General features: G+C 42.2%; 1 long non-coding RNA gene across 1 annotated transcript in view; it reads left to right on the forward strand.

Annotated features, from left to right (window-relative positions):
• LOC125438787 overlaps positions 1 to 16250 on the forward strand; it is a 38066-nt gene that overhangs the window by 19533 nt on the left and 2283 nt on the right. The gene's annotated exons all lie outside the window — the stretch shown is intronic.

Here is a 16250-nt window from a genome sequence, read left to right on the forward strand (position 1 = left end):
TGGAGGGCTTTTCTCAACGCCACAGCTTTTAAAACAATGTATTTTAACAGGGGTTATCTCTTTTTCTCCTTGTAAGGCTGCTGTGAGCTAAGGCTGCTGAATCTAGAAGGTGGGGCTTAACAGGGGTTAACAGAGTTCATCTCTTGTTCCTCTTTGTCCTAAGAGGTGGGGCTTTTGTCCTGAGAGGTGGGGCTTTAGTTCAGTCTCTGGAACCAGCGGCAATTTTAATTTAATTTTTTTGTTTTTTAAATTAATAAGGACATATTTGACAGATAGTACGTGCAGATAGCTCCAGGGGGGCACTGGCTAAAAGCTTAATATTTAAATATCTAAACAAATCAGATATGAAGGCAGAAAGCCAGCAGGGGGATGGGGGCTTTCCAGTGTTTTGCACTGAGTGTCACATGTATGACTATCTGCCACTAGGACAGAAGTCGTGGGTGTGCCCTCGCTGCAATGAGCTCCTGGCACTCAAGGAACTTGTGCATTCTCTTGAAGCCAAGGTGGCAGACCTGGAGAAGCTGAAAGAGGCAGAGAGGGTGACAGACGAGGCTTTCAGGGACTTAACAGCCGGGTCCCACTCCCAAAGTGACATCTCTTCAGATGTCATGGAGAATGAAGGTCTTGGGGATGGAGGGTGCCAGTCTGAGGTGGGGGAAGATGCTCCCTTAGATGGGATCCCTTCCTTAACTGGTGATCAGCTATCCTCTCGCACTGAGGATACCCCTCGGGGAGGTGGGGGGCTCCTTGTAGTGGGTGATTCAATCATTAGAAATGTAGAGAGTTGGGTTTGCGAGAGGCGTGATGACCGCATGGTGACTTGCCTGCCTGGTGCGAAGGTTGCGGGTGTCACGCTTCATCTAGATAGGTTTTTAGACAGTGCTGGGGTGGAGTCAGCAGTTGTGGTCCATATTGGCACCAACGACATTGGGAAATGTAGCCGGGAGGTTCTGGAAGCTAAATTTAGGCTGCTAGGAAACAGGTTGAAGTCCAGGACCTCCAAGGTGGCATTCTCAGAAATGCTACCCGTTCCAAGCGCAGGGCGAGCTAGGCAAGCGGAGATACAGGGTCTCAATGCGTGGATGAGAAGGTGGTGTAAGGCAGAAGGTTTCAGATTTGTCAGAAACTGGGGAACCTTTTGGGACAAGGCAGGCCTGTACAAACGGGATGGACTTCATCTTAACCAAAGAGGAACCAGGCTGCTGGCACTCAACATTAAATAGGTGGCAGAACAGCTTTTAAACTGATCACTGGGGGAAAGCCGACAGGAGCTGAGGTGACTTCGGTTCAGAATACAGTATCTATGGGGATGCAGACAGAGAAGGAGGTTTTTCTAAATCAACCACATACAAGCGAGGAACATAGCAATATGCATGTGACAAGGGATAGTGTCTGCAAAAGACTTGAGGGTAAAGCACATAAATCCCAGGTTAAGGACAGAGACAGGGTATACAGGTGTCTCTATGCTAATAGTAGAAGCATTCGACCTAAAATGGGGGAGCTAGAGTACAGAGTTTTGAAGGAGGACTTTGATATAGTGGGCATTACAGAGACATGGTGGAATGAGGAGAACCAGTGGGATGCTGTTATACCAGGCTACAGGCTCTATAGGAAGGATAGGACAGGGCGCATTGGGGTGGAGTTGCCCTTTACATCAAAGAGAGCATAGTATCACATAAAATAGACAATGCAAGGGGAGCTGGTTCCCCTACAGAATCACTGTGGATATCAATACCAGGTGTGAAGGACAGTTTAATATTAGGAATATATTATCGTCCCCCCCTGACCAAAGTGCACAAGAGGATTCTGAGATGGAAAAAGAAATTAGAGAGGCCAACAAAAAACAAAAATGTAGTGGTAATGGGTGATTTTAACTATCCCCATATAAACTGGAAAAATGCATGTTCAGGTGCATGAAGTAAGGAGAGAGCATTCCTGGATAGCCTAAGCTAAATGACTGTGGCTTAGAGCAGATGGTTTGTGGAACCAACCCAGAGGGAGAGGTGATCCTAGATCTAATTCTAAGGTGGGGACCCAGGACCTGGTGCAAGGAAGTCCAGTGTTGTTGAGCCGATAGGGAACAGCCACCACAATGCTGTCAGATTCAGTATCCTCAGCATGCGAACAGAAGTGGCAACTACTAATGTAGTTACATTACTGCCTTCAGAAAGGGAAATTTCTCAAAAGATGAGGGGGATGAGTACGCATGGGAAGCTGAAAATGGAGAAAAATCAAAGAGGAAGTCAAAACTGTCCATAGGGATGCTTGGAGGTTATTTAAAAAAACACAGTAATAAAAGCTCAGCCTGTAATGTGTTCCACAGGGTTAGAAAAAAGGCATCACCCAGTCCAAAAGAAAGCCACCATGGTTAACAAGAGAGGTTGAGGAAATTATCAGAAAAAAGAAAATGTCTTTTAGAAAATGGAAGTCCAGTTTGACTGATATGAAGAATGATGAGAGGGAACCTACTGAAATGGTGGCAAAGAAAAGAGAAGCAGAAGTTTAGCTGTAAAGGGGAGGCAAAAAAGGATTATGGAGGAACGCATGGTCATGGCAGGAAACATCAAGAATTCACAAAGCAACAAACAGTTCTTCTTCAAGTACACATCAAAGCAAAAGCAGGAAGCCAGCAAGGGAAGCCGGTAGGCCCGTTAGATGACAAAGGAACAAAAGTGTGCTTCTAAGCAGGTAAAGATGGCAGGGAGATTGCACAGAGAGAGCTGAATGAATTCTTTTGCATCTGTATGTCTTCACCCAAGAGGAGGTGTGAGGGAACATTCCTGCACCTGAACCAAGAAACTTCTTAGGAGGCTGAGATCCGAGGGAACTAAGCGAAGATAGTGGTAGCAGACAAGGAAGAAGTTCTTGGCAGCCATTGATAAACTAAATGTTACCAAATCCCCTGGCCCAGGATTGCAATTTACCCAAAGAGTTCTTAAAGAGCTCAAGCATGAAATTGCTGATCTTCTACCTTTAATATGCAACTTATCCCTGAAAATCAGGCTCCATCCCACAAGAAGACTGGAAGGATGGCCCATGTCACCACCAATCTTTTAAGAAAAGGATCTAGGAGAGGGCACCCAGGAAATTACAGGCCAGTCAGTTTGGACATCTGTTCCTGGTAAATTAGTAGAATCTATCATTAAAGATAAAATTATAAAACATGTGAGGAAAAAGCAAGACCCGCTGAGAAAGAGAGTCAGCATGAAACTTTTGCAGAGGCAAATCCTGTCTTACAAAACTTACTTCAGAGTTCTTTGAGGGTGTAAACAGGCATGTGGACAGCGGGTGAACCGGTGGACATTGTCTACTTGGATTTCCAAAAGGCTTTTGACAAAGCTCTACACTCAGAGACTGTTGAGAAAACTCAGCAATGGAAGGAATAAGAGGGGAAGTCCTCCTATGGATTAAAACTGGTTGAGAAAACAGGAAACAAAGAGTGGGTGTAAATGGGAAGTTCTCACAATGGAGAGATGTCGGGAGTGGCGTCCCCCCAAGGATCCGTATTGGGACCAAAGTGCTCTTTAACCTATTCATTCATAAATGACCTGGAAGTAGGGAGGTAGCTAAGCGTGGTGGCCAAGCTCTTGCAGATGATACCAAATTATGTAAGGGTGGTGGAGGAACCACAAAAGGATTGCTTGAAGAGCTCCAAGCCGGACCTTGATAAATTAGGTGAGTGGGCTCAGAAAATGGCAAAATGCACAGTTCAATGTAGCAAAATGTAAAGTGATGCACATAGGGGACAAAAAATCCCAAACTTCACATAATAACATTTACAGGGGTCAGGTGCTATCAGTCACAGACCAGGAAAGGGGTTTAGGAGCATCTTTCTAGTTGATAGTTCCATGGGAATGTCAACTCAATGCATGGCAGCTGTAAAAAAAAGGCAAACTCTTGTGCTGGGGATAATTAGGAAAGGAATTGAGAATAAAACTGCAAAGATTGTCATGCTCCTTATATAAAGCAGTGGAGTGCTGACCAAGACCAGATGGGAGCATACTGTAAAATCCAGTCTCTGGTCGCCCGCGATCTCAAAAAAGGATATTGAGGGAGATAGAAAAAAGTGCAAGAGGAGAAGGGCAAACGAGGATGATTGAGGGACTGGAGCACCTTCCCATGAGGGAGAGTTGCTTGCAGCGTTTGGGAAGTTCTTTTAGTTTGGAGAGGAGGCCCGGCTGAGGGGGATATGATTGAAGTTCACAAAATTATGCATGGGGTAGAAAAATGTTGGACAGGAGAGAAATTTTTCTCTCTTTCTCACAATACTAGAACCAGGGGGCATTCCATTGAAAATGCTGGGGAGGAGAATTAGGACTAATAAAAGGAAACACTTCTTCACACAACGTGTGATTGGTGTTTGGAATATGCTGCCACAGGAGGTGGTGATGGCCACTAACCTGGATAGCTTTAAAAGGGGCTTGGACAGATTTATGGAGGAGAAGTCGATTTATGGCTACCAATCTTGATCCTCCTTGATCTGAGATTGCAAATGCCTTAATAACAGACCAGGGTGATTGGGAGCAACAGCCGCAGAAGGCCATTGCGTTCACATCCTACATGTGAGCTCCCAAAGGCACCTGGTGGGCCACTGCGAGTAGCAGAGAGCTGGACTAGATGGACTTTGGTCTGATCCAGCTGGCTTGTTCTTATGTTCTTATGATCCCACCACAAGGCAGCAGTGAATAAGGAGAAAGTAATCAGTGTAGCCTGAATTTATGCTTAGAGAATCCCCTTATTTCTGTAATAAAACAAAATGTTCAAGTGCCTAAGAAGGGACTTTCTGGTGCAACTAGTCTAGCATCACTGCCTTCAGCAATGGCCAGCCATATGCTTTTGGAAGATCACCAAGCAAGCTATGGAGGTCACAGCCCTCATTGCATGCTCCCAGGGGATGGTGCTTAAAGTAATATAAGCTTTGAACTTAGAGGATGAATGTTGGTATTTTAATGACTGTATGCAGTGGTGGGATTTTTAAAAATTAACAACCAGTTCTGGTTAGAGCGGGGGGAGTGGCAGGGTGCCACTCAATCGGAACCTGCTGCCACCCCCCACTCAACCTCCATCAAGGGAGGAGGCGGGGCCACAGCAGCCAGCAGAGCCCAGCAGGGCTTCAGCTGCTGGAGGCCCTGCTAGAGATCACACACACACACACACACACACACACACACACACACACACACACACACACACACACACACACACACACACACACACACACACACACACACACACACACACTCTCTCTCTCTCTCACTCTCACTCTCACTCTCTCACTCTCACTCTCTCACTCTCTCTCTCCCTCCCTCCCTCCCTCCAGCTGAGCTGGAGCTCTCCTCCCTGCCCTGGGCTGGTGCTAAAATCTCCATTGTCGCTCCCTCTCCCAGGGTAGGGTGAGCGAGGGGACTTTTAACAACTGGTTTGGCCAAACCAGACCAAACTGGCTGAATTCCACCTCTGACTGTATGGCTTAGAGAAGCGGTTCCCAAACAGAGCTCCATGGAGCACTTGGTGCTCCATGAAACATCTCCAAATGCTCCTCCACAAAGAGATTGGAATAAGTCTGACAAATAATTTTGAGAAAATGTTCTTTAAAGTTCCAATTTTTAATTACTTTCAATGAGAAAAATTAAATTTAGATAAAAATTTAAGCTATTTAGAATTTGAAAAAATAATTCTTGGTTTTGCTATACATACAATAAAAAACTAACAACTTGAAAAATACAGAGATAAAAACGCCCAAGAATGCACATATATGCCTTTGGCATAAAGGCTATGACAATGCTCCGTGACAAATTTCTGTCCTGAAAAATGCTCCATGACTCAAAAGGTTTGGGAATATCTGGCTTAGAGCAACCACACAGAGGGAGGCCAGTAGCCAAGCTGATAGAAAAGCTGTAACAGCAGCAATTACTAGGCACCACTGCTGCTTGGTTGTTCATTTTCTTCTCTGAGTGAGTGATCCAGCTGCAATGGCTGATGTTTGCTCACCTGACCTGTTCTCAACAGTGGAAAGATCACAGGACCAGGCTTTAATGATGGAACTGTTCCTTTTCTCCTCCCATAGTGAATGTGCTACTGCCTCTAATGGAAGCTTAGGGCTCTCTTCTTCTGCCTCTGCTGCACCTCTACTAGACATCAGGGGAAAGGAAGAAGCTTGCTCAGTCACCTGACCCACCAGAATAAGGTTTAAGGCTCATGCTAGCTGTGAAACAAATAAAGGTAACCAGCTCTCCCAAGTCTCTTTTAAAGAGAGAAATACTTTTGATAAGTCCTTGATGTTTTTGTGGCAGTCTAGAGGTGCTGCAGGAGACCGCAGTCCAGAATGATTAATTGAGATGCTGTCCCTCTTGAAGGCTGGGACTTGTCAAAGAAATTTCTCTCTTTAAAAGAGACCTGGGACAGCTGAACACCTTTGTTTTTTCTTTCACCGGTGCCATGAACCTTGAAGCTTTGACGAGGTTTGTCCGTTTATCCAGATGCTGAATATTTTGCACTGTGGTTTTGTTGAGCTATACTTGCTATAAGATCTTGATGTTGATTTATGTTGATAAGACCATACATGAAAGATTTATTGATGCATTTACTGTATACTTAACCATATTCTTTTATATTGTAATGTTTTTATAGTCATTTGAAAATAATGTAAGACCAGAGAGTCTATCTTGCAATACTGACTTCGTATAGTTCTTTAAGTCTTTGCGTTCTTATGAAGAGTTTTGAGTTATGCACCTGTCTGTGCTGCTAGTCGCTTTCAGCATAATCGTGTTTTGTATACAGTTTTGGCACATTGACCCCTTGATTGATTTTGGTATAGTGGATCCACCAGAATAAGGAGTGGGCACCCAGGGAGGGAAAGGTAAGTGAGTAAAAGACTGAATCTACTCCTGGTGACAGCAAGCATGACAAGTTCATTTGGGCAACTGGTGATGGCTACCAATCTTGATCCTCCTTGATCTGAGATTGCAAATGCCTTAGCAGACCAGGTGCTCAGGAGCAGCAGCAGCAGCAGCAGGCCATTGCTTTCACATCCTACATGTGAGCTCCCAAAGGCACCTGGTGGGCCACTCCGACTAGCAGAGTGCTGGACTAGATGGACTCTGGTCTGATCCAGCAGGCTTGTTCTTATGTTCTTACCTGCTTTTTAGGGAAATGGGGACAAAGAGGGAGCAAGGGGCTCCACTGGATGGCATCTTGCTGACCATTTCCTCCCAAACTGCAGCCAGCCCTGATATGGAAACTCTCCAAAACTTCTAAAAGGTTGCTTATGCTGAACTTCTTTTACAGATACAGATACTGATTCTTCTTCAGCAGGGTTATTATTGTTAATTAGCTCATGAACTTTGCGTCTTGTCAGTTCTATGGAACTTTGTACTTCTAATGCCCATTCTCCAAAATGGATCAGGAATGGCACATGTCCAACTTTTTCTAAATAAAATAAAATTAAAAGTGTCACCTTTTCTACAGTGTCCTTATTCTCTTTTAAGTACCTTCTCACATTTTTATAATCTGCTAAGTCATTTCTTACCAGGGAGCCCTTTCCCTGATGTGCACTGCCTATTCTGGCTCCACCTTGGCTAAATTTGCTTTGGCAGCTTTTTTAGGAGCTAGCAATGCCATGTTTTGGAAAAGATGAAACCAAGGCTCTCCTCTGACTATGTTAACCAGAGGCCAAAACTTTGGACAGGAAACTGATTCACAGATGAGACACCGGCTCACAAAGCCAGACACCCACCTAAATCAATCAATGTCATTTCATTAGCAAGGGCAGGTTTCCTGAGTACAAAAATCTAATTACTTTCAAGCAACCAGGTAGGCTTGATTACTTTTGATGATCTTGTCTGAATGTTTTCCCCTCAACCTGACTCAGGCATGAGTGAAGACTTCACCTGATCAGCCCTTTTGTCCACAGTGCCTAGACAAAACCACCTTTTGTTATCCTTTAGGGAATTCCCCCTTCATCAGTCAAAATCAGGAAACCCACAAATTCTGATCCTAAACTCACCCTGAATTCCTGGACTTTACAATTATGTCATTGATAGTCTTTTATGCAGGCCCCTATTTATAGCTGTTCCGCCAGCAGCTCTGCTCTTCTGGAACCAGCAAACTCTCTTGCCTTGAGACTTTTAGAAGCTCTGTCTAAGTCCCCTATCCTGAATCTCTAGATCATTTCAACAGAAAATGTACTCAACACAGCTCAGCAGAGGATAGCAAACTTCTCTGTTCATCCGTTTTTGTCTTCCCCCTCTCTTCCACTTCTCCTCACGGCCATTCCTTGGTGCAGAATTCTCACTCAACCAGAGACTTGACTCTGTTTCACTACCTCTCATCTCATGCAACTCTTCATGAGAACATCTTGAATGCCATCCATTTCATTGTTTTTATGCTTGAGTACCTTTTCAATTCCTGTATCTTTATATTTCCCTCAATAAATCTGAAACCTTTCTTTGGAAAATGTCTGGTTATTTCATGGTTACTGGTAGCTTTTTAGAGACACTTTGCACTTGCTTACAAACTACCCAGGAAAAGATCCCTAAAGCACATTCTGTTCCCTCTAGTGTGTCAGTTTTCCAAACTGGTCCAGCTGTGCAAGGGGGAAGAAGTTTTCCCCTGACCCTGAACTTAATTCTGTGCAAGGGTCCCAAACCCAAGTTAGAGAGTCTCCATGTGTTTCTTAATTCTTCCTTGCTTGTTCTCCCATATTTTAGGAATATGCTGTTCATTTTATTGATGTTATTTATTTTCTACATTATCAACTTATATTTGTTTTACCAATAATATCCCTGGCCTGGTATATATAGAAGGATTAAAATTTTACCCATGTGGCTTTGCATATGTCTGGCATCTTATTTAAGCTGAGTCAGTACACAGGCATGTTGGAGATCCCTGGCCTGGGTGGGTATTGGGCTGGCACACTGACATTTCACTTGTTTACTTGCATAGCAGCCACCTTTAAACAAGATGCTGGGCATTGGCAAAGTCATACAGGGAAGTTCTTTTGTCCTGTTAGTTTCATGTTTAAATCAGGCTTTGGCTTCTAGCCCAAAGACACCAAAGTCTAGCATCTACACTGCCTTGACTGTGAAGCAGATTTTATCCCACCCACGCATCCATTATTGACCTGGAGAAGCCTGCCAAATAATAACTCATACTCAATCCTTCTAGAGTAATAAGCATTATCTTTCCAAATAGGCTTCAGTTTGATAGAAATGGTAAGCATTGTTCCAGCAGCCGAGTTCCAGTAATGCTTCCATGGATAGCAGTGCATTAGTGGAAGACCACTAATTAATGTAGTCAGAAGACACTTGGCAGCAATGACTTTTTTAAAAAAAGAACATGTATAGGCATGGTTTGCAGTCATAGTATTCTCTGATAAATGTGACTCAATTGTCAAATACTGAAATAAGAATGCTGATATATTTTTTCACTCTGTGGGATTGTTACTGGCAGTTTCCATAATGATATTACTACTAATTCTGCACTATGCAAATCTGGAAATGATTGGCCCTTTGGATATTAGCCGTTAACTGTGCAATCTGGGGGCAGGGGGAGGTGGGCTGAAGCCATATTGGAAGCTGCAAATGGTTTTGCTAGTATCTGTGCAACTGGCATCTGTGCCATCAGTGCCATGTGAAGTGACATTGACACCGGCACTAAGGGACTTTCCTCAGTGGCCAGCTGCCTCAGTACCAACCCAGGAAGCTGGGCCCTGAGGTGGCTGGTTACTGCTGTGCCTGGATGAAGGGGGGATATGTTCCTGGGAACCCCCCCACACACACACACACAGACAGACACAGCAGCGCAGACTTACTCCACCAAAAGGTATGATGTAGGTCATTTTTTGCTATAGGCTTTCCTGGCCAACCGATTGCCTCTTTGGAGGCAGCACAGTGGCAGTTTCCTTGCTTTACTGCCTTCCCCTTGCATGAGGTTGTCCATAAAGTAATGGGTTGTATTTCCACGCAGTATGTGCGAGACCTGTTATTTGTCCATGCCATGCCTCATAATTGATATTGGTGAGCCAGAGTTAGTTTCATTTTGATTCTGCATTGATTCATGTTCAATTTTGGGGGGCCCTCTGAAACATACCCCTTTGAAATTTTTCAAGGAACTTCCCTAAAGTCTGCTTCTTATGACTTTAGAAATAATTGGGTAAAAAATGAAATGCTGATAAATTTAGACCCTCATATACCTTTTGTGAATAATTTTTCAAAAGCCCTTGCACCTGTCTTTCAGACATTCTGCAGCAACCTTACCAAGTGGGACCTTACATTGTCTGTGAGATTCCTGGCCTGGGTGGAACATATGTGGCCCCACACTTTTAAAATGATGAAATGTAGTATTTGTTTGGATTTAATTTAGCCAGTGTTTTTCTTAACAGAGGGTTTCAATTATTGCAAATTTCATTTACTTCTGAGAAGAAATAAAAAGTTACAATGAATTGAAATTTGCCTTTGAGGAATGATTAAAAATAAATCAAACTGACATGAAGCAATTTGGGCACAAAATGAAGCAAACTTGTTGAAACAAACCAGCACAATAGTGAATTCCGCACAGCATATTTATAATGAGTTACAATTGTTATAAATGAACTTGTTTTCCCTTGGAAAACGAGTTCATTTATGATGATTCAACTCATTAAAAATATCCTGTGCAGAATCCACTAATGAATTAAGACACCAAACAAAGCAATAAAAAAAAAATTTTTTTTGCATATCTCCAATGCTTTTGGTGACCAAGATTAAATAATTGTGTGAGGGTGCATTAGTATGTTGCTATCTCTCCCAAGCGGACCTAGCCACGGTGATCCATGCAACGGTCACCTCCAGATTAGACTATTGTAACTCGCTCTACGCGGGTCTTCCCTTGCGTTTGATCCGGAGACTAAAACTGGTCCAGCATGCAGCGGCGCGCTTACTCACAGGCAGTGCCATCTACGATCACATTCAGCCTGTATTGCGCCAGCTGCACTGGCTCCCAGTAGAGTTCCGGATCATCTTCAAGGTACTGGTGTTGACCTTTAAGGCCTTACGCGGCCTGGGACCTCCTCGTATCATTCGACCGCATCACCCTATATGTCCCTGCTGCACGGCCTCTCCGCTGGTGGGAGTCTAATCTTCTTGTGGTCCCTGGCCCCTCTATGATGCTGCTGGCCTCCACGCGGGCCAGGGCCTTCACGACTCTGGCCTGCGGCCTGGTGGGAACACCCTTCCTCCGGCTAGTTCAGGCTCTGGCCCCCATGGGACTCCTCAATGAGTTCCCTCCAAGAGGGCCTGTAAAACAGAGTTGTTCCACCGGGCTCTTTGGAGAGATCTTTCAGCCAGCTGAAATGGTGCCCCCCCCCAACTGGCCTTTCATCTTGGCCACTATCAAATGTGTGACTCATCACCCTCCTCCCCTTTTTTGGGGGGGAGAATTTTAAAATGGGGTTAGTCCGGACTTCTATTATTACTTTTACTGCTATTGTTATCGCTGTTTTAAAGATTTTATAATTCGTCTATTTATATTTTTTGTTGTACACCGCCCAGAGCCCTCCGGGGATGGGGCGGTATAGAAGCTGTAACAATAAATAAATAAATAAATAAATAAATAAATAAATAAATAAATAAATAAATAAATAAATAAATAAATAAATAAATAAATCCCTCTATTTTTCTGTCACATGGTTTTGAACTAGTGTAATTCATGGGGCAAGCAAAAGTTAATTGAAAATCAATTTCTCCCCTGAAGGAATCAAAAAGCTGTAGGGTTGGATCCAGCCACCTCTTTTCACTCATTCTTTCTCAGTCCCCTTTCTTATTACAGGCCCTTGTCCCACATGCCCTTTGTTCATGTAAGTCCCATGATCTCCAGGGTAGCCTTTTTGGTGGTCAAAGGAGGCCCCACCTTCTTTATCTATAGAAAAAAACCCATAACTCAAACCCATAATTTAGATATTGTAGTTATTCCTAAAATCAGTACAAAGAAGTGCTGCTGAGGTTCAGGAAGAGTTTGAATGACTGCTGCGTAAAGCCTGCAGTTGCTGTGGATTGTATTTCCTTACATTGTGCTGTAGCCATAGCTGTCAACAACTCTGGGTGTGAATCAACTTTCCACTTTCTTGGTTTCACTGTACAGATAAGGAGAAATCAGTGACTGTACTGAACTAGAAGAACTTTTATATGTACTTGAATCTGTGTATCCAGATAGGGCAGGTACAAGCTCAACAGTTGCTTAGTCATTACATTTTAGGCATACATATTCATTTCTGTGAGTTAGGATGTGGGCAAGCAGGACTATTTCATTGTGAAGTCTTGCACTGGTGAAAACATCTGACACCATTTTGGAGATCATGTGACTAACCACTGAGCCCCATGTATGAGTTTAAACCCATTGTGTTTAATGGGCTTTCCAAACAAGTTTCCCAGGATTGCAGCTTTTGGGCTGGATCCAGACAGATTTTTTTCACTCCATTTCTGCCATTTTCCCTCCCACAGCCTGTGAGCCATATGGGTTTTGTCCATGAAGGCTCCATGATCCCCAGCACTACTGATTTGATGGTCAAAGGAGACTCCTTGCTCCCTTTTTCACAGTGGAAAAACTGGTTGAATCCAACCCTTTGCTGTGAACTACAGACTTGAATGCATTTTTTTCTTTTTTTCCAAACCAACAAAACACACTAAGATTTAAAAAAGCAGCACAACTCAGTACACAGCAAATAGTGACTTCCAGCTGACTCTTTTTTGATTAGTTATGCAATTGATTTTTCTTAAATGTTTTCTGGTAATTACACTCTACTGTTTTCTTTAGGTTTCAAACAGTGCCGCTGCTTCCCTTTTTGAATAGTTTTGCAAAAGGTATTTTGTAAAGGATCTCCAGTTTTCTGAAGAATTGTCAAAACTGTTATCTCTTAATAACGTTGTCAACTTTGCCATTTCTGCGTATTCTGTAACTTTCAGAATGCAGTCCTCTTTTGTTGGTGTCTTATTGTCTCTCCATTTTTGTGCATAAAAAGTCCTTGCTGCAGTTATCATATACATAAACAGAGTTCTAAATTGCTCAGGAAGTTCCTCTCCCATAATTTCCAACAAAAAGGTCTTAGGTTTTTTCAAAAAGATTTTTTCAAAATCTTTTGTATTTCCTTAAGTATTATATCCCAAAAAGTCTTGGCCTCCTTACATGATCTCCACATGTGAAAAAAGACCCCTCTTGTTGACACTTCCAACATCTATTTGACATACCTTTATATATCTTTGCCAATTATTTTGGTGTTAAATACCATCTTTACATCATTTTATAATAGTTTTATTTCAAACTGTAACATGCTGTAAATTTTAAACAATTCCATACCATTAAGATTCCCTCAACCATTTTCTTTTCCAACTTAAGTGTTTGAAAGGCAAAAAGCACCTGATCTCTTACAGACCAATGTATTGATTTCTATACCTCCCTTTGGCATCTTCTAAAAATACTGTGGCTACAAACCACCATACTTTATTGATCTCTGAACTCTGTCGCCAGCTGAATGTACACTTACCATGCAGGGTGTCTCACTATTCACCCTGAGATATAACACAGAGGCTTGCATGGGTAGAAAGGTCACAGATGAAAGGATTCTATCTGCCAATGATTAATATATAAGCTGAACATGGAATCAGAACATCTCTCTTATCTTATAATTCTTTTTCTGTCTTTTATAGTCAGCTAGTCACTTTGCTTCAAGAGACACTCATATGGCATCTTCCCATTACCACCGCCATTTTACTGACTGTTTTGATGATAGCCACTGAAGGAGAATGTATACGGTTACGACTAACATGACACAAATGTCAGCATATAACATTGCCATGTGTTGAGTTAGTTCACTGGTTCCTTTAGTCAGCATTGCTTATTCTGACTGGTCATAGCTCTCCAGGGTCTCAGGCAATGGTAGGATTCAAAACTTTAACAAAAGGACTCAGTGGTGGGATTACACCAGTTCTCTGAACTAGCAAAAAATTAGCTACCGGTTCTACTAAATAGGTGTGAATAGGCTGAATCCCACCACTGGTCTCAGGTAGAGATGGTATTTCTGAACATCTGCTTGAGATTCTTTAACTTGAAAATGAACCTGTAATCTGAAAAATTGTAGTTTTCAATTTTGTAACCCTGAGACCTCCATTTAGGGTGGGGTATACGTTCCAAAAATAAAATAAAAAGTGAAGGCAGCAAAACCTGAACATTTTGGTACAGAAGAGTTCTTGAAAGAAAGTGTGAGCAATATTTGTCAGTTTGACCATCCTTTGTAGAGGAAGTGTGTGATCGCTACTCAAGACATCTTCTTGCTGGGCAGCTTCACCAACGAATCTCTCATGTCTATATCTCTTACCCAGCTCTGCCCACTTCCACTTCCACAACGTTCCTGCTACACAAGGAAAATTCTCAACCACTTTAATGAAAGCCTGGGCCAAAGTAATAGATTAAATTGTATTTTTCAATTTTGTAAACTGCCCTGAAATCTCCACATAGTGAGGGTATAAGTTCCAAAAATAAAAATTTAAAAATAAATCTTCCACAAGCACAGAATATGTTCTACCTATCAACCAACCATGGCACTTCTCTGGCCTTTAGATGCCAAGGATTGTCTTCTGCATGCAAGCTATATGCAGTGTGTTGTGCTATCTTCAAGCCTCTCAGGTCAAGGGCTCTACTGATGACATCAGTTTCTCACTAGTTAAACTATTGCTACTATAATGAAGCACACAGACACACCACCTTTTTGCCTACTATCTTCAAAAGACATAGTGAGAGAAGATGGCTGGAAGGGGAAAATGAACATAGACTGAGAGGTGTTTTGGAAGTTCATGCTACAGTCAGTCACCAGGTGAATTGGGCAAGTCTCTTTCTTTTTAATATTAGCTTGTGACCAGGGCACCAAGACTTTTCAGCAGTGCACTGCAGGCTTCTTAACTCACAAGATGTTCCTCTGGGATTATGGTATTTTTCACAGGGTTATGACAGTCATGATATTTTCCATGAGTTCCTTAATGTCTAAAGATTCCTTGACATTTTCAGGCTTGAGGTGAAATTAGAAGCAACTTGGCTTCGTTTAAGGAAGAAACAATGCAAACATTTTGAGTTAGGGCTGTTAGCAGATTAAGATTAATTGTGTGAGTTAGTCAATCAATTGACAGTTCAAATCACTGTAAATGTGCATAAAACAATAGTTCTGAAAAGAACTCATACTTGCTTTGTTTTTTGAATAGTGAATGCTCATATCTCAGCAGACGCCAACAAAAGAGACTTTTCTCCCTTGTGTGGCAGAAGGACAAAGCCTCTTCCAATATGGTGCCATAGGCAGTTTTTTGTTAAAAATTTGTATTAAAATAATTGTCTCATTTTTAAAAAAGAATTTGCTGCCTAATTAATTGAAGAACACATTTTATTAATAATTTTAATCAGTTAACCTGATTAATTAAATCTGGAAACCTTGTTTTTCAAGGAGCCAATGAAAACTTTAGACTTAAAAAAGGAAACCTATAAGTAAAACCCAAGGGCCTTGTTGTTTCCTAATTATAATGCCTTCTTACCTACTCAAGTTCCATCATCTTCTGTATCCTCTGTCTCAACACTCTTCTCGAGACAACCTCATCAGCCATTGATCTGAGTGTAAGTAAGATCAAGGAAACAAGCCAGAAATGGCATTGCTTTGGCATGATTTTCTGTAAAAATAAAACCAAACAAACTGGTTTTGAAAATGAATTCAGAATTCTATAAAGTTCAGTACATAAGGAAGAAAAGCTAACAGATTAAAAAGTGGGAAGATCAATAAATGAGTGTAGGTATTGGCTTAGCAATAAAGTCCTTGCATATTATAGAAAAGTTTTCTCCCACCCCCACTTTTCCTGCCAAGTTCCTTGACACAGTTCTAGCTCTCACAATACAGATTGAACAGTGATAAAGAGTGTAGGTCACGGTCATGAGTAACTCTGTGCACCTTGTCACATGAATGCTTACGTTCTCCTTTAACAGCTATTGTTTGTTTTACAGTGTTGACACAGAGAGCTGAGAGGTTGTGTCTTGTTACCAGTTCCCTGCAGAAAATGCAATTTCCTTACTCTGTGTAGGCAAATATTTGTAGGGACAACCAGGTGGATGAGTGCTAAAGAGGCTACAATCAGTAAATTACAGCAAGGTCATGTAAGAGTCACTATACAGACAGCTTCTAAGAACCTATTCACACAACCGTTTTGGTACATGGTAGCCAGAGGGAAACCCCTGTACATGACAGT

This window comes from Sphaerodactylus townsendi, linkage group LG09 (assembly GCF_021028975.2).
Source record: "Sphaerodactylus townsendi isolate TG3544 linkage group LG09, MPM_Stown_v2.3, whole genome shotgun sequence".
Taxonomy (NCBI): domain Eukaryota; kingdom Metazoa; phylum Chordata; class Lepidosauria; order Squamata; family Sphaerodactylidae; genus Sphaerodactylus; species Sphaerodactylus townsendi.